The sequence below is a fragment of the Pleurodeles waltl genome, chromosome 9 (genome assembly GCF_031143425.1).
Source record: "Pleurodeles waltl isolate 20211129_DDA chromosome 9, aPleWal1.hap1.20221129, whole genome shotgun sequence".
NCBI classification, from domain to species: domain Eukaryota; kingdom Metazoa; phylum Chordata; class Amphibia; order Caudata; family Salamandridae; genus Pleurodeles; species Pleurodeles waltl.
This window is the reverse complement of record NC_090448.1, coordinates 859,887,979-859,914,222: the sequence shown is the minus strand read 5'-3', so window position 1 is coordinate 859,914,222 and position 26,244 is coordinate 859,887,979.

The following is a 26,244-nucleotide window of genomic DNA, read 5'->3' as shown; positions in this document are numbered from 1 at the left end:
AATGACCACAATGCACTGACTTCTTTGTTCCATGATTGTAGGGGACTTATTCAGAGGTCCCCAGGATGTAGGCTTCTTGGACTGGAGAACAACTAAAAGCAGAGAAGGATTCTCAAGACATTACACTACTTTCTCAAAGGACTAGTTGTGATTATTCCCATTTGTGTGAGGTCCTGCAGGCCACCATATATTGATCTAGGGCCCATTGGAATGAAGGGCTACATGTGCGAAGATGAGAAACAATGATTTTTTAATTGCGGTTTCCTGCAAAACGCTATTAGGGAATTGCTATTTTGAATTTATTCATTTTTTTCAGTTTCAGTTGCAATTCCTAGTGGGTCACAAATAAATCAACCTCATGAATATTAATGAGGTGGGTCATAATTTGTGACCCATTAGGAATTGCAGTCCTCATAGGGATGGCTTCCTTCTCAGGTTAGCAGACCATCATGTCTGCTATTGCTTTTAAATAAAGCAATCTTTTTTTTTTTATGCAGTCTGTTTCTTAAAGGAAAACAGTATGTGTTTTAAAAGAAAAAAAATAATCTTGGAAATGTCATTTTTTCTAGAGTAAGTAGTGGTCTCTGGGACCACTGCCTGCTCCTAATAATATTTTACCAACCATTCTCAAAAGTAATGGGGTCCCTTTAGGACCCATTTGCAGACGGGTTACCCCCCTTTGTGAATGTTTTTGAGACCGCATTTCATTTGCAAAGACATTTGTGCATACCATTCCCCTACTGTATTTAATAACAAGTTTCAAGTTTAAGTTTATTGACACGGTTAATTAAAACCATCGCAATTCCAAAATACATAATAATATAAAACTTTACCTACTCATTATGTTAATGGAGACCCATAATAAAAACATAAAAGCTTATTTAAAACTAAAACATGGCATGGTAAGGAGTTGTGCATATCTAAAATGTTCTCCACTAATTCCAACCTTGGTCTTGAACTTAACTTTAGGACTTTCTTGCTCCCTTACGAACACTATAATAGTAAATGAGTGAAGCTGAGTGCGAGTCCTAAGTAGTACCTAGGGCTGTTTCCTGGCTGGAACTAAACTTTCTGAGCTTTACTAATCATGAAATGATGGCCCTTGCACACTTGGCTTCAACTTTAATTCATTAATTCTTTCTGGGCCTGTACCATGAATTTGGTCCCTAGACAAGAAAACAGGATTGAAAGTCCGCTAAGCCAGCTCATAATGGCCGGTCTGCATGAACGTACGTTCAATGTCTTAAGAATGTTTTTCAGATATAGGGGGTCATTCTGACCTCGGCGATAAAAGTCGCGTACCGCCGGCCAGAAGGCCGCCATAACACCGCCGCGGCCGTGGTAATCCGCCACGGTCATTCTGACCCGCAACTGGCAAACCGCCAAAAACCCGACATCCACAAAAGTCCGCCACACCAAAGGTCAGCGGGAAACTGGCGATGACCAAACCTCCACCGTCACGCCAACAGAAATACGCCCATGCCATTCCGACCCACAAATCCCTGCAGCGGTCTTTCAACCGCGGTATTCCATTGGCGGTACACACCGCCGCGCTCAAAATACACACACCTTTACAAAACACTACCACATTGGATAATTCAAAATACACACACCGGAGACACATACACACACCACTCCCACACACCCAATTAACTATAAAATACACACCCACATCACCCACAAACCCCTACGACCACAATTGCGAGTGAAGGACAGAGAGAGAGAGCAAAGCATAGAGTACACCATCACACAGAGGCACATCACAACATCACCCACACAATTTCCACGCACAAAACACCATACACCACCACACTCACCACACTCTACAACACATACACCACCCCTCACCTCATCCACACCACCCCATGGCACCCCAAAGACACCCAAGGTTCTCTGATGCAGAACTCAGGGTCATGGTGGAGGAAATAGTTCGTGTAGAGCCCCAGCTCTTCGGGGCACAGGTGCAGCACACCACCATTGCCAGGAAGATGGAGCTATGGAGCAGAATAGTGGACAGGGTCAACGCTGTGGGACAGCATCCACGCAATCGGGACGACATTAGGAAGCGGTGGAACGACCTACGGGGGAAGGTGCGTTCCATGGTATCAAGGCACAACATCGCGGTACAGCGGACTGGCGGCGGACCCCCACCTACTCCCCCAGAATTCACAGCATGGGAGGAGGAAGTCTTGCACATCCTGCATCCTGAGGGCCTCGCAGGAGTAGGCGGAGGAATGGGCTCTAGTAAGTCAAATCTTCACTACTCCATTCCCCCCACCCCACCTGCATGCCAAATCATACCCCCACCCTCACCCCCACCCCATCACACCAACTCCTTGCAAATGGCTCACCATCACATCCCACCCATCCCAAAACCTAGCCCTGCGTGCGTCCCCAAAGCATGGACACCCATCCCCAAAGCATGCCCACTGCACACACCCATCACCCCCACAAGCCACCGTCACAAAAGCCCCCACAAGGGAATGCCAGCACTGGGGGACACGGCCACCCACCCATTACACAAAATGCCACACACAGAAGCAATAACCATACTCTTATACCCCTGCAGGACCCTAACGCCACCACACCACCACGGAGGGTCCAGAGGTGTCCATCCCACCCCCAGAAGAGGCCCCCAGTGATGACAGCAGCTCTGTCTCCCTGGACCCTGATGACCAGCCCGGCCCATCGGGGACCTCGGGACAGTCGGTTCCCCACAGACAACCACAGGCTACACCAGACCTAACCCCCTCTGGGAACACCAGCACAGCTCCCACCCAGCGGGCCCATGCCTCTGTCTCCAGGACACATCAATCAGCGGTGTGTCCACCACTACAGGGCACCCAGGTTGACCCACCACCCCAACAACAACAGGGACCTGAGGGCAGTGGTAGTGGGCACAGCGTCCAGGGGACAGAGGCCCAGGGAAACAGGGGAACTGGGAAGGCTGCTGTGCGACAGGGGGGGGACAGGCCCAGGGAACCGACTCTCCAAGAGGCCATCTCCTCCATCATGGGAGCATACCACCACTCCCAGGAGACGATGGCTACGGTACTGGCCAGGTTCCAGGAGATCCAGGTCATGCAGGAGCAACAGTACATGGGGTTCAGAGAGGAACTGAGGAACATTAGTTCCGCAATGGGGACCATCGTCGTGGCCCTAACCTAGATAGTCACCACATTGCGGGACCATGTGGCACCACAAAGGGCCCCTGTCACTAGCCTGGACCAGGAACAGCCTACCACCTCCGCCGGCGCTAGTGGACAGGAGGCCCCCACACAACGACAGGCCACCAGAACCCCACCTCCTGCAGAAGAAGAACCACCCCGCAAGCGGAACCTGAGATCTCACAAGAAGACAGAGTAGGATTGCAAGACCCCCGCCAGCAAACGATACCCCCTGATGTCATCCGACTGTGCCACATTGTCACCCTGTCCAACCTTGAACTGCCCCTGCTCCATCCTTCCACAGGCATATGGACAATGCACCTGTGCGACTGAGAACTGGACTCTGCCTGGACATTACTCCACCATCACCCATCCTGTTTTACAATCATGTTCCTTAAATTTAGCACTTGAATTAAATCACTTCTTGCACTAAAAAAATCTGGAGTCTGCTTGTATTTTGAACAAATGTATTAGACATAACGGTGCCAAAATGTTCAGTTACATTGTGATGACAACATACCACTGTCACGCAGCTGTAGTCAATGGGCAAACAAAGCAGAGGTCACGCAGTGGGGCCCACAGCTCTGAAAACGGAAGGGAAAGTCACAACTCAGTTAACAGGAACTGGGGGGGAACTCAGACAGTAGAGAGGAAGGAGACTTTAAGTAAATGTAAAATGGCGTGGTTGATTCGTACCTGTGTGCTGCTGAAAATACTGTTGTATCACTGTTTCCCTGTTGTCTGTGTCGTCCCCGTCGTCCTCCTCTTCACTCTCCACAGGCTCCACAGCTGCTACAACACCACCATCTGGACCATCCTCCTGCAGGAAAGGCACCTGGCGTCGCAAAGCCAGGTTGTGAAGCATACAGCAGGCCACGATGATATGGCACACCTTTTTTGGTGAGTACATTAGGGATCCCCCTTTCATATGGAGGCACCTAAACCTGGCCTTCAGGAGGCCGAAGGTTCTTTCTATAATCCTCCTAGTTCGCCCATGGGCCTCATTGTAACGTTCCTCTGCCCTTGTCCTGGGATTCCTCACTGGGGTCAGTAGCCACGACAGGTTGGGGTAACTAGAGTCACCTATTAGCCACACACGGTGTCTCTGTAGCTGTTCCATCACATAAGGGATGCTGCTATTTCGCATGATGTACGCGTCATGCACTGACCCAGGGAACTTGGCATTTACATGGGAGATGTACTGGTCAGCCAAACAGACCACCTGGACATTCATAGAATGATAACTTTTTCTGTTCCTGTACACCTGCTCACTTCCACTGGGGGGAACCAAGGCCACATGGGTCCCATCAATGGCACCAATGATGTTGGGGATATGTCCAAGGGCATAGAAATCACCCTTCACTGTAGCCAAATCTCCCACCTCAGGGAAAACAATGTAGCTCCGCATGTATTTCATCAGGGCAGACAACACTCTAGACAAAACCTTAGAAAACATAGGCTGAGACATCCCTGATGATATGGCCACTGTTGTTTGGAATGATCCACTTGCCAAAAAATGGAGTACTGACAGAACCTGCACCAGAGGGGGAATCCCTGTGGGTTGGCGAATGTGGGACATCAGGTCTGGCTCCAGCTGGGCACACAGTTCCTGTATAGTGGCTCGGTCAAGTCTGTATGTAAGTATGACATGTCTTTCTTCCATTGTCGACAGGTCCACCAGGGGTCTGTACACGGGAGGATTCCTCCATCTCCTCGCAAGTCCCAGCGGACGGTGCCTAGGAAGGACAACATGGAGCACAGAGTCAATCAACCCACAGGTACGTAACCACAGCTTGCACATCACACGATTCGCTATGCATTGAATGGCTTGTATGAGTGGCAATGCAAGGCCTAGGCCTGTGTGACGCCGTAGAAATTCAGCCATGTGGGCCCTTGAAATGGCGGCTGCCTGACCTGTGAAGCGTGACAATGGGATGTGAGGTCAATGCGCTGGCGTGGCACACCGTGGCGGTAGGCGGTCGAAGACCACGGCGCAAAGCAGCATTGGTTAACATTGAACCCTATGGGTCTCAGGAGCCAATGACGATGTGCGCCGGCGGTCGCGGTACACACCGCCGCGGTACGCACCGCCACGGGCGTGTCCGCCATTTTCTACTTGCTTAATCACTTGAGACCTGATCATCCACAGGAGAGGACCTATACTGCAAGTGCTGCTGTGAACTCGGTCTGGAAGAGACAATGGCTGCTGCGACTGGGGAAAGGGCCCCTGCCTTCACATCTGAGGAATTGGATAAACTTGTTGATGGGGTCCTCCCCCAGTATGCGCTACTCTACGGTCCTCCAGACCAACAGGTAAGTACACTGGGAGCACATAGTATGGACTATGCCTGTGTAGAGTGGGGTGGATGTAAGATGGTGGGGAGGGGAGCGAATGAGGAGTGCAACGCACGACAGATGAGAGCATGTGCCACATGGCAAGGTTGGGGAGGGGGGGCCGCGCACATCGACCATGCAGAAAAGTGATGATATTTATTTTTCAACCCTGTACATGTCACATAGGTCAGCGCCCATCAGAAGATCGACATTTGGCGTGCCATCGCCAAGGACGTCCGGGCCCTGGGGGTCCACAACAGACAGGGCACCCACTGCCGCAAGAGGTGGGAGGACATCCGCCGCGGGAGCAGAAAGACCGCCGAAGCTCTGCTGGGGATGGCCTCCCAACGTAGTCGTCAATTGACCCCCCTGATGTCCCGGATCCTGGTGGTGGCCTACCCCGATTTGGATGGGCGCGTGAGGACATCACAGCAGACACAAGAGGGTGAGTATCAGCACATTCCGCTATATTAGCGCACAGTGGAGGCGTCTGGGTGGGGGAGGAGGGCTGTGGCTATCTCTAGGCCAGGGCGGTTTCTGTAGGCTAGGCCCCTCCGTTAGACATGGCCCTGTGCCCCCGCCCCCCACCTCTGTAGGGTGCTAAGTACAGCTATCCATGGCCCGGGCTCACCTATGTGTGCATTTGTCGTCCATAGACTTGTAGGCCAAGTCACTAGCATTGAGTAGTGTACCCCGAGTGCGCAGCGTAGTGCAGTGGGCTTCTGTGTCTGTCCTCTCCGCCAACAGTGCCGCCAATGCATGCACTCAACATGTCTTCCTTTCTTCTCCCCGCCCCCTTTTTTTTGGTTTTCCTGTTCATGTGTGCATTAGCATCATCAGGCGGAGGAGAAGTGGCATCGGCGCACGAGGGAGCTGCATCTCACATGGCCCCGGAGGGCCCTGCAACCGACTCCGAGTTAACCAGTGAGACGGAGGGCGAGGGGGGCTCCACAACGGGGACCCGAGGAGACGTCAGCAACACCGACACGTCCTCGGAAGGGAGCTCCCTTGTGGTGGCGGCAACATCCGTGCCCTCCGCAACAACAGCCACCCAGCGCACCAGCTCCGCCCTCCCAGCAGCCCCTCAGCTTTCGCCCCGTGCCTGCTCGGCCAGGAAGCCGGCCATCTCCTTCGTCCCTGGCACCTCAGGTCCTGCCCCAGTTACCCCTGCTGCCCTCAGTGCGGAGATCATTGACCTACTCCAGACGCTCATTGTTGGGCAGTCTACCCTTTTGAATGCCATCCAGGGGGTAGAAAGGGAGGTGCATCAGAGCAATGCATACCTGGAGGGCATTCATTCGGGTCAGGCTGCCCATCAGCGATCGTTCAACGCTCTGGCCTCAGCACTGACGGCAGCAATTGTCCCTGTGTCTAGCCTCCCCCCTCCAACTTCCTCAACCCAGTCCCAGTCCCACTCCCCTGTTCCTCTGCCTATCCCAGACACACCTGCAGACCAGCCTGCACACACATCAACACCCAAGGGCAGCTCATCCAGACATAAGCACCACAGATCACACAAGCATTCACCCAAGCAACATCCACATGCAGACACAGCAACACCCACTGCCTCCACTGTGTCCCCCTCCTCCTCGTCTCCCTCCTCCCTCCCTGTGACGTCTCCACTCACACCTGCATGCACACCACCATCAGCCAGTACGTCCATCACCACCACACCCACCAGAACAGTCCGCACACGTGCAGTCACCACCCCCACTACCATTTACACGTCCCCTGTGTCCTCTCCCAGTGTGTCTGTCACCCCCTCTTCCAAACCAAACAAACGCAGGCAGCCACCCACCCAACAGCCATCCACCTCACGACAGCCTCCGTCACAAGCACCTGCACCCAAAGACAGCACACTTGACTCTCCTACAACCACATCCTCTTCCTCCACTCCCATACCCACTAAAACTACCCGTCCCTGTCATTCTAAATTGATTTTCCTTTCCAACCTTGACCTCTTTCCAACAACTGACCCACCCCCTCCATCTCGTAAGACTCCAACCAACACCTCAGCCACCACAAGCCCTGCACCTACTTGGACCATCGTTCAGGGCTATTGGAGTCCACCAGCTCCTAGGGCAGGAACATCGGCCAACAGCAAGGGGACAGCCAGCCCACCCCCTGGGAAAAAAAGCAAAAAAGGGAAGGGCCGGCGCCACAGGCCTGAGACGGCTGCCCCCAAGGACACCAGCCTTGCACCGTCACCTGGCCCATCCACCAAGGGAGGCAAGGGCCCCAGAGATTCTTCCAAGGAGGCCAAGGGCCCCAGAGATTCTTCCAAGGGAGGCAAGGGCCCCAGAGATTCTTCCAAGGAGGGCAAGGGCCCCAGAGATTCTTCCAAGGGAGGCAAGGGCCCCAGAGATTCTTCCAAGGAGGGCAAGGGCCCCAGAGATTCTTCCAAGGGAGGCAAGGGCCCCAGAGATTCTTCCAAGGAGGGCAAGGGCAGCAAGGCGAAGAAGTCCGGCAGCAGGCGAGCTGCCCAGGAGGGCCCCACCAGCCCCATTTGGGGTGTGACGGAGGACACCCAGGGGCCCAGGAGTCCAGCACAGGAGGGACCCGCAAGCGATAGGTCGGATGGCGACTGAGTGGGAATGATTGCCCAGATCTGGTTCCCTAGGAACACAAGACAAGCACCGCTGAACAGGGCCCCGCCAAGAGAAGCACCGCTGAACAGGGCCCCGCCGTGAGAAGCACCGCTGAACAGGGCCCCGCCGTGAGAAGCACCGCTGAACAGGGCCCCGCCAAGAGAAGCACCGCTGAACAGGGCCCCGCCAAGAGAAGCACCGCTGAACAGGGCCCCGCCATGAGAAGCACTGCTGAACAGGGCCCCGCCGTCTCTGCACCACTCTGCTGGGCCCTTCCTGTCAAGCACCGCTCCGCTGGGCCCCGCCGTCTCTGCACCGCTCCGCTGGGCCCTTCCTGTCAAGCACCGCTCCGCTGGGCCCTTCATCTCAAGCACCGCTCCGCTGGGCCTCGCCGTCTCTGCACCGCTCCGCTGGGCCCTTCCTGTCAAGCACTGCTCCGCTGGGCCCTTCCTGTCAAGCACCGCTCCGCTGGGCCCTTCATCTCAAGCACCGCTCCGCTGGGCCCTTCCTGTCAAGCACCGCTCCGCTGGGCCCTTCCTGTCAAGCACCGCTCCCCTGGGCCCCGCCGTCTCTGCACCGCTCCGCTGGGCCCTTCCTGTCAAGCACCGCTCCGCTGGGCCCCACCGTCTCTGCACCGCTCCGCTGGGCCCTTCCTGTCAAGCACCGCTCCTCTGGGCCCCGCCGTCTCTGCACCGCTCCGCTGGGCCCTTCCTGTCAAGCACCGCTCCACTGGGCCCTTCCTGTCAAGCACCGCTCCGCTGGGCCCCGCCGTCTCTGCACCGCTCCGCTGGGCCCTTCCTGTCAAGCACCGCTCCGCTGGGCCCCGCCGTCTCTGCTCCGCTCCGCTGGGCCCTTCCTGTCAAGCACCGCTTCGCTGGGCCCTTCCTGTCAAGCACCACTCCGCTGTGCCCCGCCGTCTCTGCACCGCTCCGCTGGGCCCTTCATCTCAAGCACCGCTGGCCCATTGGCAGGGCCGGATCTGTGTCGGGCAGGGCTTCACGAAGCACTCTGGGCACCATGCCTCCTCCATAACCAGTGGAGTCTGTAATCCACCAGATGGACTGTGGCTTTGCACTCCCCAGGATGGTACAGTGGGCAATCCACCCACTGAAAAGACTTGTGGGACTGTGGCTTTGCACTCCCCAGGATGGTACAGTGGGCAATCCACCCACTGAAAAGACTTGTGGGACTGTGGCTTTGCACTCCCCAGGATGGTACAGTGGGCAATCCAACCACTGTAGAGACTTGAGAGACTGTGGCTTTGCACTCCCCAGGATGGTACAGTGGGCATGGAGGCCCCTCGTGGATCTGGCGTCGTGGACTCATGTGGCTGAGGTGCCCCCCCTTCCCTTCCCTCTGAGGTGCTTGTGGTTTTATTATCTGATGCCCCAGCAGTGTTCTCTCCAATGGAATCGGGTCTCGTGTGTGGGCTTTGCCCATGTGTTTATGCACATTGGCCCACGAACAATGGCATGTAGCCAATATGTGCCGGGCTTTTGGACTATGTATACATTGTTCATGTTGTGATTTATATGTTTTAAAAATCTCATATTTCACTTAAGTTCAAATATGCTTTAATATACTTCTATTTTAATGATCATTTTATTTTGTCTTTGAATTATTCCAGGGGGTTTGGGGGTGTAAATCTGACTTGTTGCTCTGCATTGGTGTGTGGGGATTTGGGGGGGGGGGTCGCGTATGTGTGTGCCCGTAATCTTCTCTCCTCCCCCCTCCCCTGTGTCATAGGTGCAGTACTCACCGTTGTCTCCTGCGGCGGCGTTCGTGCTCTTGGTAGAGGAGCAGGTAGACAATCGCTGGTAGGATGTTTAATTCGGGTTCCATGCTGTCCAGATTCCTCGTGGAGTGTATAGAGGTGAGCGTTTTCCCGTTCGTGGTCTGTTTCCGCCGTGTTTTTATCAGCCGGGCTCCCGCCCCGGAAAAGGTGGCGGATTGGTGGGTGGTGATAGGGTGGGCGGTACATTGCAACCGACTCCGAGTTAACCAGTGAGACGGAGGGCGAGGGGGGCTCCACAACGGGGACCCGTGGAGACGTCAGCAACACCGACACGTCCTCGGAAGGGAGCTCCCTTGTGGTGGCGGCAACATCCGTGCCTTCCGCAACAACAGGTACAGGCGCCACCCAGTACACCAGCTCCGCCCTCCCAGCAGCCCCTCAGCTTTCGCCCCGTGCCTGCTCGGCCAGGAAGCCGGCCATCTCCTTCGTCCCTGGCACCTCAGGTCCTGCCCCAGTTACCCCTGCTGCCCTCAGTGCGGAGATCATTGACCTCCTCCAGACGCTCATTGTTGGGCAGTCTACCCTTTTGAATGCCATCCAGGGGGTAGAAAGGGAGGTGCATCGGAGCAATGCATACCTGGAGGGCATTCATTCGGGTCAGGCTGCCCATCAGCGATCGTTCAACGCTCTGGCCTCAGCACTGACGGCAGCACTTGTCCCTGTGTCTAGCCTCCCCCCTCCAACTTTCTCAACCCAGTCCCACTCCCCTGTTCCTCTGCCTATCCCAGACACACCTGCAGACCAGCCTGCACACACATCAACACCCAAGGGCAGCTCATCCAGACATAAGCACCACAGATCACACAAGCATTCACCCAAGCAACATCCACATGCAGACACAGCAACACCCACTGCCTCCACTGTGTCCCCCTCCTCCTCGTCTCCCTCCTCCCTCCCTGTGACGTCTCCACTCACACCTGCATGCACACCACCATCAGCCAGTACGTCCATCACCACCTCACCCACCAGAACAGTCCGCACACGTGCAGTCATCACCCCCACTACCATTTACACGTCCCCTGTGTCCTCTCCCAGTGTGTCTGTCACCCCCTCTTCCAAACCAAACAAACGCAGGCAGCCACCCACCCAACAGCCATCCACCTCACGACAGCCTCCGTCACAAGCACCTGCACCCAAAGACAGCACACTTGACTCTCCTACAACCACATCCTCTTCCTCCACTCCCATACCCACTAAAACTACCCGTCCCTGTCATTCTAAATTGATTTTCCTTTCCAACCTTGACCTCTTTCCAACAACTGACCCACCCCCTCCATCTCGTAAGACTCCAACCAACACCTCAGCCACCACAAGCCCTGCACCTACTAGGACCATCGTTCAGGGCTATTGGAGTCCACCAGCTCCTAGGGCAGGAACATCGGCCAGCAGCAAGGGGACAGCCAGCCCACCCCCTGGGAAAAAAAGCAAAAAAGGGAAGGGCCGGCGCCACAGGCCAGAGACGGCTGCCCCCAAGGACACCAGCCTTGCACCGTCACCTGGCCCATCCACCAAGGGAGGCAAGGGCCCCAGAGATTCTTCCAAGGAGGCCAAGGGCCCCAGAGATTCTTCCAAGGGAGGCAAGGGCCCCAGAGATTCTTCCAAGGAGGGCAAGGGCCCCAGAGATTCTTCCAAGGGAGGCAAGGGCCCCAGAGATTCTTCCAAGGAGGGCAAGGGCCCCAGAGATTCTTCCAAGGGAGGCAAGGGCCCCAGAGATTCTTCCAAGGAGGGCAAGGGCAGCAAGGTGAAGAAGTCCGGCAGCAGGCGAGCTGCCCAGGAGGGCCCCACCAGCCCCATTTGGGGTGTGACGGAGGACACCCAGGGGCCCAGGAGTCCAGCACAGGAGGGACCCGCAAGCGATAGGTCGGATGGCGACTGAGTGGGAATGATTGCCCAGATCTGGTTCCCTAGGAACACAAGACAAGCACCGCTGAACAGGGCCCCGCCAAGAGAAGCACCGCTGAACAGGGCCCCGCCAAGAGAAGCACCGCTGAACAGGGCCCCGCCGTGAGAAGCACCGCTGAACAGGGCCCCGCCGTGAGAAGCACCGCTGAACAGGGCCCCGCCAAGAGAAGCACCGCTGAACAGGGCCCCGCCGTGAGAAGCACCGCTGAACAGGGCCCCGCCGTCTCTGAACCACTCCGCTGGGCCCTTCCTGTCAAGCACCGCTCCGCTGGGCCCCGCCGTCTCTGCACCGCTCCGCTGGGCCCTTCCTGTCAAGCACTGCTCCGCTGGGCCCTTCCTGTCAAGCACCGCTCCGCTGGGCCCTTCATCTCAAGCACCGCTCCGCTGGGCCCTTCCTGTCAAGCACCGCTCCGCTGGGCCCCGCCGTCTCTGCACCGCTCTGCTGGGCCCTTCCTGTCAAGCACCGCTCTGCTGGGCCCTGCCGTCTCTGCACCGCTCCGCTGGGCCCTTCTTGTCAGGCACCGCTCCGCTGGGCCCTTCCTGTCAAGCACCGCTCCGCTGGGCCCTTCCTGTCAAGCACCGCTCCGCTGGGCCCCGCCGTCTCTGCACCGCTCCGCTGGGCCCTTCCTGTCAAGCACCGCTCCGCTGGGCCCCGCCATCTCTGCTCCGCTCCGCTGGGCCCTTCCTGTCAAGCACCGCTCCGCTGGGCCCTTCCTGTCAAGCACCGCTCCGCTGGGCCCCGCCGTCTCTGCACCGCTCCGCTGGGCCCTTCCTGTCAAGCACCGCTCTGCTGGGCCCTTCCTGTCAAGCACTGCTCCGCTGGGCCCCGTCGTCTCTGCACCGCTCCGCTGGGCCCTTCCTGTCAAGCACTGCTCCGCTGGGCCCCGCCGTCTCTGCACCGCTCCGCTGGGCCCTTCCTGTCAAGCACCGCTCCGCTGGGCCCTTCATCTCAAGCACCGCTCCGCTGGGCCCTTCATCTCAAACACCGCTCCGCTGGGCCCTTCATCTCAAGCACCGCTGGCCCATTGGCAGGGCCGGATCTGTGTCAGGCAGGGCTTCACGAAGCACTCTGGGCACCATGCCTCCTCCATAACCAGTGGAGTCTGTAATCCACCAGATGGACTGTGGCTTTGCACTCCCCAGGATGGTACAGTGGGCAATCCACCCACTGAAAAGACTTGTGGGACTGTGGCTTTGCACTCCCCAGGATGGTACAGTGGGCAATCCACCCACTGAAAAGACTTGTGGGACTGTGGCTTTGCACTCCCCAGGATGGTACAGTGGGCAATCCACCCACTGTAGAGACTTGAGAGACTGTGGCTTTGCACTCCCCAGGATGGTACAGTGGGCATGGAGGCCCCTCGTGGATCTGGCGTCGTGGACTCATGTGGCTGAGGTGCCCCCCGTTCCCTTCCCTCTGAGGTGCTTGTGGTTTTATTATCTGATGCCCCAGCAGTGTTCTCTCCAATGGAATCGGGTCTCGTTTATGCACATTGGCCCACGAACAATGGCATGTAGCCAATATGTGCCGGGCTTTTGGACTATGTATACATTGTTCATGCTGTGATTTATATGTTTTAAAAATCTCATATTTCACTTAAGTTCAAATATGCTTTAATATACTTCTATTTTAATGATCATTTTATTTTGTCTTTGAATTATTCCAGGGGGCTTGGGGGGTGTAAATCTGACTTGTTGCTCTGCATTGGTGTGTGGGGATTTGGGGGGGGGGGTCGCGTATGTGTGTGCCCGTAATCTTTTCTCCTCCCCCCTCCCCTGTGTCGTAGGTGCAGTACTCACCGTTGTCTCCTGGGGCGGCGTTCGTGCTCCTGGTAGAGGAGCAGGTAGACAATCGCTGGTAGGATGTTTAATTCGGGTTCCATGCTGTCCAGATTCCTCGTGGAGTGTATAGAGGTGAGCGTTTTCCCGTTCTTGGTCTGTTTCCGCCGTGTTTTTATCGGCCGGGCTCCCGCCACGGAAAAGGTGGCGGATTGGTGGGTGGTGATAGGGTGGGTGGTACATTGTCTGCCGCCTGTCTGTTGCCGGTGACCGCCGCGCTGTTTGTTTGCCCCGCCGTGGCGGTCGGAGTGTTAAAGTGGCGGGCTGTGTTGGCGGTTCCCGCCAGGGTCAGAATTCCATTTTTTTTACCGCCTGCCTGTTGGCGGGTTGGCCGCCGCTTTAACACCGACCGCCAGTGTCGGAATGACCCCCATAATGTCCTGTGGCTTAGCAAAGCCGGGCACACACAAAAAATATGTTCTAATGACTCTTGTCTGTACCCACACAGTCGACAGGAATGTGTCAGGTCCTGCTGTTTCCATGAAGGGACCATATCCTTTGTTTCCATCAACCCAAAGCGCAAAAGCATGAACCGATGTTTCAGCGACTGGTTGAAGGTTGCTGCTAGATATTCCTGTGCCCGTAAAGTTGTATGTGATGTTATTATATAGTCCAGGCGTTCTGTCTACTTGCCAGTTTTTGTTTGTCGGACATTAAAGATTTCTTCTTAGTGACAGCGTTTGCCTCCCGAAAAAACTCCTTTTTGTCTGGGTTCCGATCCCAGGTTTCTAGCAAACCTAGTACTTTAATGCAGTTGTTTAAGTGATGACCCCAGGAGCTTTTCTCATTGTGACGCTGTTGCTCCTCAATTTCCATCCAACATAGGTGTTTTAGTGTACCAGTCTCAGCTGCGCGCATCCTCCAGCATAGTTTAATGAAGGCACATCTACTCTGAAATTCATAGTTTTTCAGACCCAATTCTAAATGAACCTGAGCTGGGGATGCTGGTCGTGGTATCCGAAAAACTGTTTTGTAAGCCTTCGTCTGGACTTGAGTGAGAAAAACTGCCTCCTTCCCCAGCATAATTTCGGCACCATAAGTGATGGTGGGCATTAGCCGCGCTGCCATGACAGAAAGCAGGTGAGAGTATGAAGGGCAGCTCAGTTTTTGTTTTAGAACTTTAAAACCATAGGTCAATGAGAGGGCTTTTGCTTGAGCGACAGCAAGCTGCGGCTTGAAAGTCAAGAGACGGTCCATAGTGAATCTCAGGTACTTATATGTGGGTGCAACCTCCACCCGGCATCCATTTATGAACCATGAAGCAGATTTAAACTTCCTGTCAACTAAGCGGACAACCTTAGTTTTACTCAGATTCAATTCTAGGCATTGCATTGTTATGTATGTATAAAATGCATTGATGCTGTGCTGTATCCCAACAGGTGTTTGGCTGAGTAAAACTATGTTGTCTGCGTACTGTAGCCATGCAGTTCCTTTCTTGGCCAAGACTGGCGGGTGGCTGTTTACGGGTGCTAGAGCCTCTGCTAGGTCTACAAGATATAGGTTGAACAGCGTGGGAGCCAATACACACCCTTGTTTAAGACCTTTTGCTGTTAATGTTCTGTTGGTAAGGTGGCTGCCCTCTCCGATTTTTACTTGCGCCCAAGTACCTGTGTACAAGTCCATCCTTGCGCTGAGAAGGCTGCATGGTAAGCGCCAACCTTTCAGTTTCTCCCATAGACGGGTTCTTGGTACGCAATCAAAAGCTGCCTTTAGATCAATTAAGCATGCAAGTAACCTTTTTTTCTTAAGCCTGGCTTTGTTTCCCAGCAAGGCCAGGGTTGCCAGGTTGGTTGAAGCACCCATACCAGCTCTGAAACCTGTCTGGCATTGTGGAATTAATTATCTGTCATGAATCCATTCTACTAGTTGTTGCAGTAGGCAGGATGCGTAGAGTTTAGCTTCCATGTCGATTAATGCAATTAACCTGTAGTTTGAAGGATTTGCAAGGTTGCCTGCTTTGTATATAGGGTGAATGATGCTGCCTTTCCATGCATCTGGGAGACCCGTAGTGCCTCGGAGATCGTTAAAAAGCAGCGCCAAATAATACGCCCAGAATGAAGGGTCTCCTTTAAACAAGGCGTTCGGAATACCGTTCTGACCAGCTGCCACTTCCATTTTTAGTTTCTTGATAAGTCTTATCAACGTTTCTATGTCAGTGGTCATTAATGCATGCTTTCCTTTGTTTCCGTTTGGAAATAAGTCTGTTTGCGTTGTTACTCTGAAGCCAAAATTAATCTTGCTTAAGTCATTGGTTATCTGTGTGGCCTCCTCCTTCACATGGTGCTCTGGGAATGAGAACATTGTCTGTACGTGGGCTTCCCATGTGGCTGCATCAATACCTGCATTTGTGTGTCGATTTTTTCCCTTAGTTAGTCCATTTATTAGTTCCCAGAACTTTTTGTTATTTTTCTGTTTGTTGGACATAAGCAGCTTGGTCCACAGATCCTCATGATAACTCTGTTTTGCCATCCAGCAGTTTTTCTTATATTTGGCTCTTAATTCAGAAAGCCTTGTGTCATCAGATTTCCTCCCCCAGTTTACGTCCTGTAGGACTTTTTTTAATTCTCTAGAGACTTGATTTTTATGATTGCGCAATGTCCTGTTGAACCATGTCTTTTCTCCTGTGCGACTCTTGACTTTGTTTTTTTACTCTGTGACCGAGATTGGGAGACTTTTTTGATGGAAAATGTATTTATTAAGGAATCACACAAATGCATCCAAGCGATCACTCGTTCTCCATGGGGGTGGGCTTCTAGTTCCTGCACTCTTAGCGACTCTTTGAGCTCTTTATTTGTGCCTGCACTGCGATAAACTTCTTCCATAACTTTGTCGAGGCCCGGCCCCTTCCATTTCAGTTTTTTTACTGAATCATACTTTGGGCTCTGTATATCCCAAAAAGCGTGAGGTTGTTAGCGACCTGAAAAATGATTGTATGGCTAGCCCCAAATTCCATCAGACCTGTTTGACCACCTGAGATTTTTCACATTAACACCCCTTTGATGTTTAGAACTCTCCTGCTCCCACAGAGCTAACAGAGCCATTTGACAATATCCACTTCCACCTTCCTCTATTCCACGCTTAGTCAACTACAAAAATGTTCAAAGCTCATCCTGGCTTCCTGTTTTTATGCGTGGGTTATTTTGTGTGAAGCTATTTTGTGGGATTCCACGTGATTCCCATGCTAATCTGCACACGGCAATAGTATTGTACATTGAAGATTCAGTGCTATGAATGTAAACAAATGGATTATTTGTCAGTTCCAATGCCTTTGCCATCTGGTTTACTTTACTCGTCTTCCTAACCCTTGATATGTTGCTCCTTACTGCTTTATGAAAGCTACTTGGTGTATCCAGGTGCACAATCCATTACAACACTATTAATCAGCTTCACTTCTGTACCATCACTGCCAAAACTAAACTATATGTGCCTGGTAGAGCATTACATATCTGTGCAGTAGAGAGATGTTTGTTAGTGGCCGAGAGAAGTTTCTGTGCACTTAAGAATTGCATTGATGCAAACAAAATAGAGTGGCGTGAGGATGGAAGAGGGGGTGTCTGTGCGTAATAGAAAGTTGCGTGTGCTGTGCATGTGGAACTGACTCCCCTAATTCACCTCACGGTGATAGGTGACCATGCACAGCCTGGATTATTATTTTATGTGCACTAAAAGAGAGACCTCTGTGCGCAGCAGGGCGAACTGTCTGTGGAGGGCAGAAAGAGGAGTATATGGCAGGTAGAGAAAGCTGGCTGGGCGCTGCAGAAAGTGTTTTTAAAAGGCAGATCAGTTATTGGTGCAGGTCAGGGGAGATGTCGGTGAAGAACCTATATATGAGGCTATTGAGGGCATCAAGAGCTTTCTGAACAAGAACTCAGAGAGGGAAATCTGTGGACCCGTCACCACAGAGAGCAGTGTCACAGGAGGTGAGGAAGGCGTGTGGGTCTGCATGGCAGAGTCATCTGCCCACATAGAGCAGCATGTGTGTGTACTGCGTGCAGAGGTGTCTCTGTGACAGAGAAAGATCGCCTGGGCGGATGAGGAAGTGTTGACTGAATACGGTGAAGTTGCTATTCACGGGCTGTTCCTCACTGTTGCATGCTGTACCGCTAGTTCTTAACACTTATACGGCCGAAATATAAAGCTGGGACTGACATCTGCATACCTTGCAGGTGATGGCCATGACCACTTAGCCACCTATGTCGAGGCGGTTGCTAATTCAGCCTCATGAAGAGGTAGTAATATTTACCTTGAAAATCAGCATTGCATGCCTTCACCTGCGCGGTGAGGAGGCAGAATTGTCACCGAGATATTGAGCGAGGAGACTGCGATGTCGACCACTCAGTGGTCAGTTGGGATGCCTGCCTTAGGACGGACGAGGAAGTCTTGCCATCAGTCCCAGGTGAGGCTATGAGTGCCTGCTCTGTGACAGAGGAGCAAGGCTGCTGCCTGTCGTGTAATTGACATGCAGTTGTGCCCGGTGTGAAGTCAGTTGGGCAGCAGTCCTGAAAAGTCCCAGTTGTTCTGAATGCTGTTGTGTTAGAGCCCCGCGAGAAGCAAAAGTGTGCCCTGTGAATAATTAGGTAGTGTTGCTGGCTGCCATATCAGAGGGCCATAGTGCCTCCCCTGTGAACGAGAAGGCGCTAGTGATCTGTTACTGCAGAGCAGTACGTCCTGCTCTGTGAGGAGGCAGTTGATCTGTTTGCCTTGCAAGGAGGCAGCGTTTCTGTGTCATGTAAGCGTAAGGAGGTGGTTCTGCTGTTTGGCATGCAAGAAGTCAGTCGTGCGGCCTAGCTTGTGAGGAGAATTGTGTGTAGGGGAGGTTAGTGCCTATCCTGTAAGGGCAGCCAGCCAATCCACAATGCCTTGTCAAGTTGGTGTGCCGATCAAGGTGCCGTCGCTCTTACACAACCAATTCAGAGAGAGAAATGCTTTTGTTTCCGTTTGGACAACGACCGTTAATCTTTCTTTTACCTCTACATCCCACCGGTCCACTGAGGTCTGGTGATCATTCTGTAAAGAAGGAGTAAGGGTTTATTACACATGTGTAGTTTTTATTCTGTGATGTTTTGAGTAGTACATGAAGAGGTTTTGTGAGAAAGAAAGACGAGAGGGGAGGGGGTTGGAGGGTTTAATGAAAACAGGGAGATCAGAAGGTGTAAGAGAGGATCACCGATGTAGGGTGTGAGGGATGAAATTAAGGGGGGGGGAAATAGACATGGGGCGAGATGAAATGGAAGTGGAAAGAAAAAAATATAAGTGAGAACAAGGCTGGAAGAATGAGAGAGTGATGGTCAGAAGGAGAGAGCAGAAAAGCTAGAGGAGAAAGCGAAAGTCTAAGAGGTGTTTTTGTTAAGGAAAGGAGAAGTCGGCGGGTGAGGAAATGTAGAAAAAGAGTTAATTAGTAAAAATATGATCTAAAATGCACCATTTTCCAAAAAAATTTCAAAACATTCTTGGGGAAAGTCCCCCTCCAGACACCCATGACAGTGATCGGTCTCACTCGCTTTGCTTGGTCGCTTCGTGTAGTATGGGGACTGATGTGACAAAACATACCTGTTCTGGTTTTGGATCCTAGTTCAGTCTTGTCACCTGGGTCTAAAATGAGGTCAACGGAGGCCATTGGTGTCTGCTGGCGCGCATTTTATGCGCTTGACAACTGGAAAACTTTATTTTCCAGCTCATCACCATTCTCTTCTGTTGGAGATGCTAACCAAAGCCACAGGTAAAAGCGGAAGGAATGTGTGTGCATACCATGAACACAACCAGATATTAATAGGTTGTTTGAAATAGTTCGCCGCATGAATTCCTGCCACAGCTGAAATACTGAGGCGCGCGGAAGGGAACCCGCAGCGAAGGCTGATGGCAAATTTTGAAATGCTTAATGACTAGCTGTCAAAGCAGAATGTACAGACAGACAGCCGCTTCACTTGCTAAAGGGCTCATTTGTATTGGAAAGGGGGCTGGAGAGGGAGCGCAGTATGTGGAAAGATGAACAGATTGCAAAGAAAAAAACTCATTTGCAAACAGGCTGTAATTTCCTCTTGAATATTCACAAGGTCTGTGCGCAGAAATAGATAATCTTCTAAATGTTCCTATATTTCTATATGAGTAAGATTTGCATTCCTTTTTTAAATTTGCCTAATCTTAATACTTGAGAAATTATCGGAGACAATAAAATATCTGTTCTAAACTGCTACTGACAAAGACTGACACAATATTGATAATATTAACACAAGAGATTTTGTAACTTTTCATAAAAGGTGTCTTCTGGATGAGTGTGGTGATAAAGGTGTGAATGTATCTCCTTCTGAGTCATACATAATTTATTATGCATAGTTGGAAGTACGTTCGTGGGTAATGTATAGAAAAAACACTATCTCATAATCCTATGTCACTCATCTCCATCTCAGATTTCAGTTTCCACTTTTACTCTCAATCCGTCTTAATCTGTTTCATTTCACTTCCGGGCATATGCATGGCCCTGTTGTCTCCCGTTGACTTATTTCTGACCTTCAAACTACATATTCCCATTATCATTAGATCGGGAGAGACTTTCACATCCCAAATTTTCAGACATTATATATTGGCATGTTATCATTCCAGATGGCAGCCATTGGGAATTGGATCTATCAGTCATAATGTATCGAATTTCGCCTCTTTACAGTAAGCATTAGAGGTGGGCGAGCCAACATATTTACAGGGAGAGCTGAACCAGTGCCGAGCAGAGGATCTGGCTCGGATCTTAGAGTCAATGCACGAGCCAGGCCCTGAAAATGTTTGCTCTGTGAATTACACTACACAAATCAAATAAAACACGATAAAGTCGCTTAAAAATGCAAGAAAGTGTATTGCCTTAACACTAGAAACTGTGACATTAATAAATCACATTACTGCACTGCACAGAGAAGCACTTAAAACATGAACCATTAGTGCACTAAGAAGCAAGACAATTGTCCTATAAACAGTGTACAGTAACCCAGGTTATTAGAGAGCAACATTACACTCTATGAAATTAAGCACAACAGGTTTTTGTCCAAGTAGTATTCTGAACTCACATATCTGAAAGGACTTTTTTATGTGATAATGAAGAAAAAAGAGTTTTGGTGAAATATATTTTCATAAGATCACACAATTTAGGTGGAGATGTCACAATGTATCCAGGTTCTCTGGTTTCACTTTGTACAAATCAGCCAGGAAATGGGTATCTATTTGTATTTCCTTGTGTTAAGGCTTTATTTTAACTTCTTTGTAAATTTTTTCTGCAGTTTTTACATAGCAGGAACTGGACGTGAAGATATTGGAGTGCTTTACATGAGCATTAGTTACATTACACAAGGTCCCATTCATTGTTTATAGGCAGGAGGAGACTTAGGGCCTGATTATGATTTTGGTGGTCCTGAGACCACCATGCTGATAGCGGTGGTCTGACTGCCGCCGATGTGGTGGTCTGACCGCGGTATTACAAAGCTGGCCATTGCCATGCCTCGTTCCAGCTGACACCACCAGCCGACTGCCACCCGCCGTGGCAGCGGACGGGGAAGAGGAGCTTCTACAGGATGGTTCAGAGAAGAAGTCTGCCATCCAGATTACGACCAGCTTAACTGCCGAGCCGATATGGCAGTGTGACCAGTGGCTCCTAGCAAGAAAATGGGGAGCTAGCTCCTCCAAATCCTCGTTCTCCCTGCAGTCGCTGACATGGGTGACTTCCCCCAGATCCCCCCCTTCACAGCAGTCCCCCCCCCAACAACCAAAAAAACAGATAAGCAGTGATCGTTTTTTCCTAGTATTAACTGTAGTGGGCATATATCGCCCGGGGTCCAGCAATGTAAAGGGACATGCATATAGTATTATCACACATGTGCCATGCTTATGTGTACCTTTTGGTCAAAAGGTACGTACCTGCGTCAACACAAATGTAATAATACACATTGTCCTACTGACCGTGCTCACCGCCGCCAGGAAGCCTGCAGTAGGGGTAATATGTCAATATGGCTGCAGTCAAGACCGCTGGCCCGGTCCGACCACCAAACTCGTAATCGGGCCCTTAGTGATTTTCCCAGAAACAAAGGAAGCTGAGCCAACACTGAGCCTCAAACTTGGTTTGGCAACTCTGCCTGTAATGCCACATCCTTGGTTGAGGGAGGCATGCAAGCAGAATCCGCATGAAAGCTTGGCTTGTTGTGGGCTTAAGGTTCCAACAGGACCTAGAGCTGAGCCAGAGCCAGCCTGGCTCGAGCTTTACTAGCTCACCCACCTCCAGTAAGAATGCACAAGCAAAGGAGTCTGTGGGCTTTATTTACAGTTTTGTGGATTGGATACTTGAAATCTGGCAGATATTTTGTCCGTCATATTACAGGAGCTTTATAGCCCGTGGCACTTGTAATACTGTGGATGGGTTATTTGTCACATTTTGACACAGTAACCCATCTACCAAACTAAATAGAGTTATGCAGATTTGTAATTGTAATTGAGGGGTCGATGGCTATCACATGTGGCAGAGCAAGCTGGATTGCCATCTCCCACCTAGTTTCAAGCATGAGACCACCCATCCTGAAGTGATACACAATCAAGAAAGGAGCACTCAGCAGTGGATGATGCTGTGTTGCAGGGAATGATGATGACCGCACACTTGTATGGGATAAAGTGATATCATATTGAGGCGAGTCTCGACAGAAGTCAGGAGGAATGGTGGCGTGTAGCGTTTGTGCACACCAACTAGAATGCATGCCAGCACTGTCACAAACTCAAGCACAGCAGCTTCATGAGGGAAGTCAAAATTGCTAGGTTAGAGATAATGGAGACAGTGTAAGATCGTTCAGGAGAACCAATTCATAAAAGGACTACCAATCCCTGCTGCAAAGTTTAAGATTTAGTTTCTAAAGAATAATGGTCTCTGCCAATATACTACAGTGATTTGTGAAGCACAATCAACATGAAGGCTAGAGGGATTGTGATTACATATGTTGCCCGCAAATAAAGTACTGAGAGCCTTGCGTAAGGAATGCTTAGTTTTCGAAACATACATTGTGCTGTGCCCTTGATATACTTATAGTTCCCTGAAAAAACAACCCAAACGGGGGGAGCAAATTTAGATCGAAGACAAGACACGCTGCTAAAAGATATAATAACTTATGCATTCTGAAGGTGTGTAAACCCCACACATGGTCATAGAACGGATTTAGGAGATGAATGACCACATTACTTTTGCATCATTAATACCTGTTGATACTGTTTTAGATTTCTCTATCATCCTGTCCTCCTGTGTGCTCAAAATTATGCGAGATGGCGTCATTTTGCTATTGCTTCTTCTACCTTTCAATTGTCTAAGTACTTCTTTGTCATGTTTGGGTGTGTCTAGAATGACGATGCCACCTCCTTTTTGGCCAACTTAATTGTAATTGTTGGGTCAGTTGATAATAGTTTCAGGAAATCTGTCTCAGTTTGTTCTTCTATCACCGACTAACTCACTTAGAATCACATTTTCAAATGCTATGACTTGGGGATGCATCTTTGTGGTGGATGGACAGAATGCGGATTTGTTTCGAAGGCCTGTGCCCTTCTGGTCTTCCAGAGTCTCCAAAAACTATTTTGAGGCGGACCTTGCATAAACGCTTTACAACAGCTGTTGGGATCTTGGGAGGGGCTTCCTCCTCTGACGTGGCAGCAGTGCTGCAGTCAGTTACTGTATACACTACCTGGAAATCAGTGTGTCATGTACTAGCTGCAGTAAGCGACAGGCTACTTATGCTCCCTTATCAAACAATCCACATTGAACATGCACTAAGGCTTACTTAGTGATGAGACAAATATGAACATGCAGCAAAGATTACTGAATGACTGGGCAAATCAGAACATGCACTACATAGGAATGATTATTGGAGTTTGATCGTGCATTTAGGATTTCAATGCAATGATACAAAACTGGGCATTCATTCAATTTTTCCGCACGCACTGATTATTTCTGATGAAAATATAGACATCTACCCAGCGTAATGAGCAAAGGAGCAATTGTGGTCTTGCAGCCAAAAATACAAAGTAATAGTACAATCGAAATTTCTGAGTACATAGCTTTACATGTATCAAAGATTAATGGGTAATGTTGCATATCTGAACATGTATAAGGATTACCAAGAAATGTCATAAAAAGAAAGAAGGAAACAAGTAGGTAGGTTTGATGAGTGATTGTGCAAATATGAAGATGCTCTAAGGACAACTCATTTATAGAACAAATCTGAACATGCACAATGGTGGCAATTCGGAATATTGTCAGCTTCAGGACATGATAGCTATCACTCTTATGTAATACGTGCATTGCCTTTGCGATGGTATAATCACAATATAAATATGCCAGCATGGTGCACATCGTTGGTGTTTTGTATTGTAGTGCAACATTTTCATTGCACGTCCTATCCCAGATGAGTCTGCGAAACCATCAGATTCTCATTGGTTTATGGGTAAACGTTTGGGGTGCATGGTTGAAAGAATGTTGGATGTAGAATGATGTATGTGGGAGATGTTGGAAGAGGTACGCCAGTTTATCTGAGACAAGCTTTAAACATGGTGTGGGGGCAGCTTGTAAAAATATTATGTGGCAGAGACATTAAGACTAGACATATCACAGTCAAAGTCATGCTTTGAACACAGAGGCCGTGCCTGATCATACATAAGGAGTTTTGCTGCAGGAAGAGTGGGCCAATACCACGGATGACAGGGTGAGCTAGGCTCATAACTTGAAAAGTGATTCATCTATGTCTTAGGGACAATTGAAGGGAAATGAGATCATCTGTGAAATGGGTTGTTGAACTTAGCCTTTTCTGCAGGGGTCATCTCCAAACCTTTTGCCTTCACTTTCCAGTTTTCTCTATCCTGTTTGGTTGAAGTGGTAAAAAGGGGCTAATTGCAGAATTCCCCTAACATTTGCCCCCATTTTTCACTTTTGCTGGTGTTTTTCTGACTCTGATGGTGCCTTGGGCATTGCTAAACAGTCCTAGGACCTGTGCTCTGATTCAAATGCATATGCAAGTTAGGCTAATTATAACTGGCTGTACCAACCTACCTATAAGTCCCTGGTATATAGTAGGGCATCTAGGTTTAGGGGGCCCCAGCATAGGTAGTACACCCCTAGGTGCACTGCTGAGGTACCCAGTGCCATTTTAAAGGCAGACCTGCCTTGCTGGCTGCTTTTAAGTTAAAGTTAACCTCAAATTTGACTTTGGAATTAAAAGTACTTCCAAAGTCTTAAGCGACCTTATTTGTGCACATAAGTCACCACTAAGTTGTGCCATAGGTGCCCCCAGGGTTGGATGCAGTGTAGCTATAAGCAAGGACCTTATAAAATATGTTTTATAAGCCCTGGTGAGGACAAAATAGATACATTTATTTTCCCCCATTGTAGTGAATAGGCTTCACAGATAAAGAAAATAAAACAGCACCTGAAATGTGGCTTATGCTAAAATAATAAGATGAAGCTCAATAAAATGTAACTGGGCTAAAAACATGACTAATATGGCTATACAACATGGTTATCTTTGGCTTTGAATTTGAATTTCTCTGAGCTTGGGTCCTCCAGTGGGATTTTTGCCATGTGACATTGGTGTTGCCTGTGGAGTGTTAATTTGAGGAGCTATCCCTACCCTTCATTTATGGTGATGGGTGCTGGTTTTGCATGTATAATCCTTCCACTGCTGTTTTTTTTTTTACCAAGTCATTGGCCTCTTCCCCAGCTCATATTCTTGCTCCTTGTGCCCACTCTGGCTTGCGTTTTCACCCCAGGCTAGGCTTCAGGCTGTAATTTCTTTAGCCTAGGGTGCTTTAGTTTTCTTGTAGGAATCTTGCACCTCCTACTAACTTTATGTTGAGACCCTGGTCATTGAGGTTCTTATTGGCTCTGGCACGGCTTGGGCCTTGATGCATATGACTTTGGCCTCTTTTTCTTTCTTTTGTGCTCCTTAATGAGTTTGGAGCTTTGGATGTTTGACTTTGGCTATTCTGCTGTCCTCTTGTATTCCCTGTTGGCCTTGAAGCTTTTAGTGTAAGGCTCTGGACACTTTGCTTCCTTTTAAGATCTCTGTTTTTCTCTGAACTTGTTCTCTTCAGCCATCAACACCTTTCTTCCCTTGTTCTATTTTCTAAACTGGGAAACATATGGTGTGACATTACTCTGGCTTACCGGGAGGCTCCCTGCTGAGCATGGAACTTGTGGGGTTTAGCCTTGGCCATTCTATTTTCCCCTTTCTACTCTAGTGCTCCTTGCGGACCTTCAAAGAAGCATTAGGCTACAGTTGCTTTAGATTTCCCAGGTGTTTGCTTCTGCCCCGGAGCTTGTGGTGTTAGGCCCTGGACTTTTTGCTTCATCGTGTGTTCTTTCCAGGCCTTAAAAACTGTTTGCTTTGGCCATGTCTATTCTGATTCCTCTTGTAGTCCCCACTAAATTTGGGTGTATGTGATAGGAAGTCATAGTTGCTCTGGCTTCCCTGGACACTTTCTACTTGGCTTGAAGTTTGTGCACTTAGGGCATTGGCCATTGTGGTTTCTTTTTGTGTTCCCTGATGGGCTTGGAGCTTTTGCTATTTTACCTTAGCCTCTCTGCTTTTTCTCATGTTTTCTTCATTGGCCTGGCTTC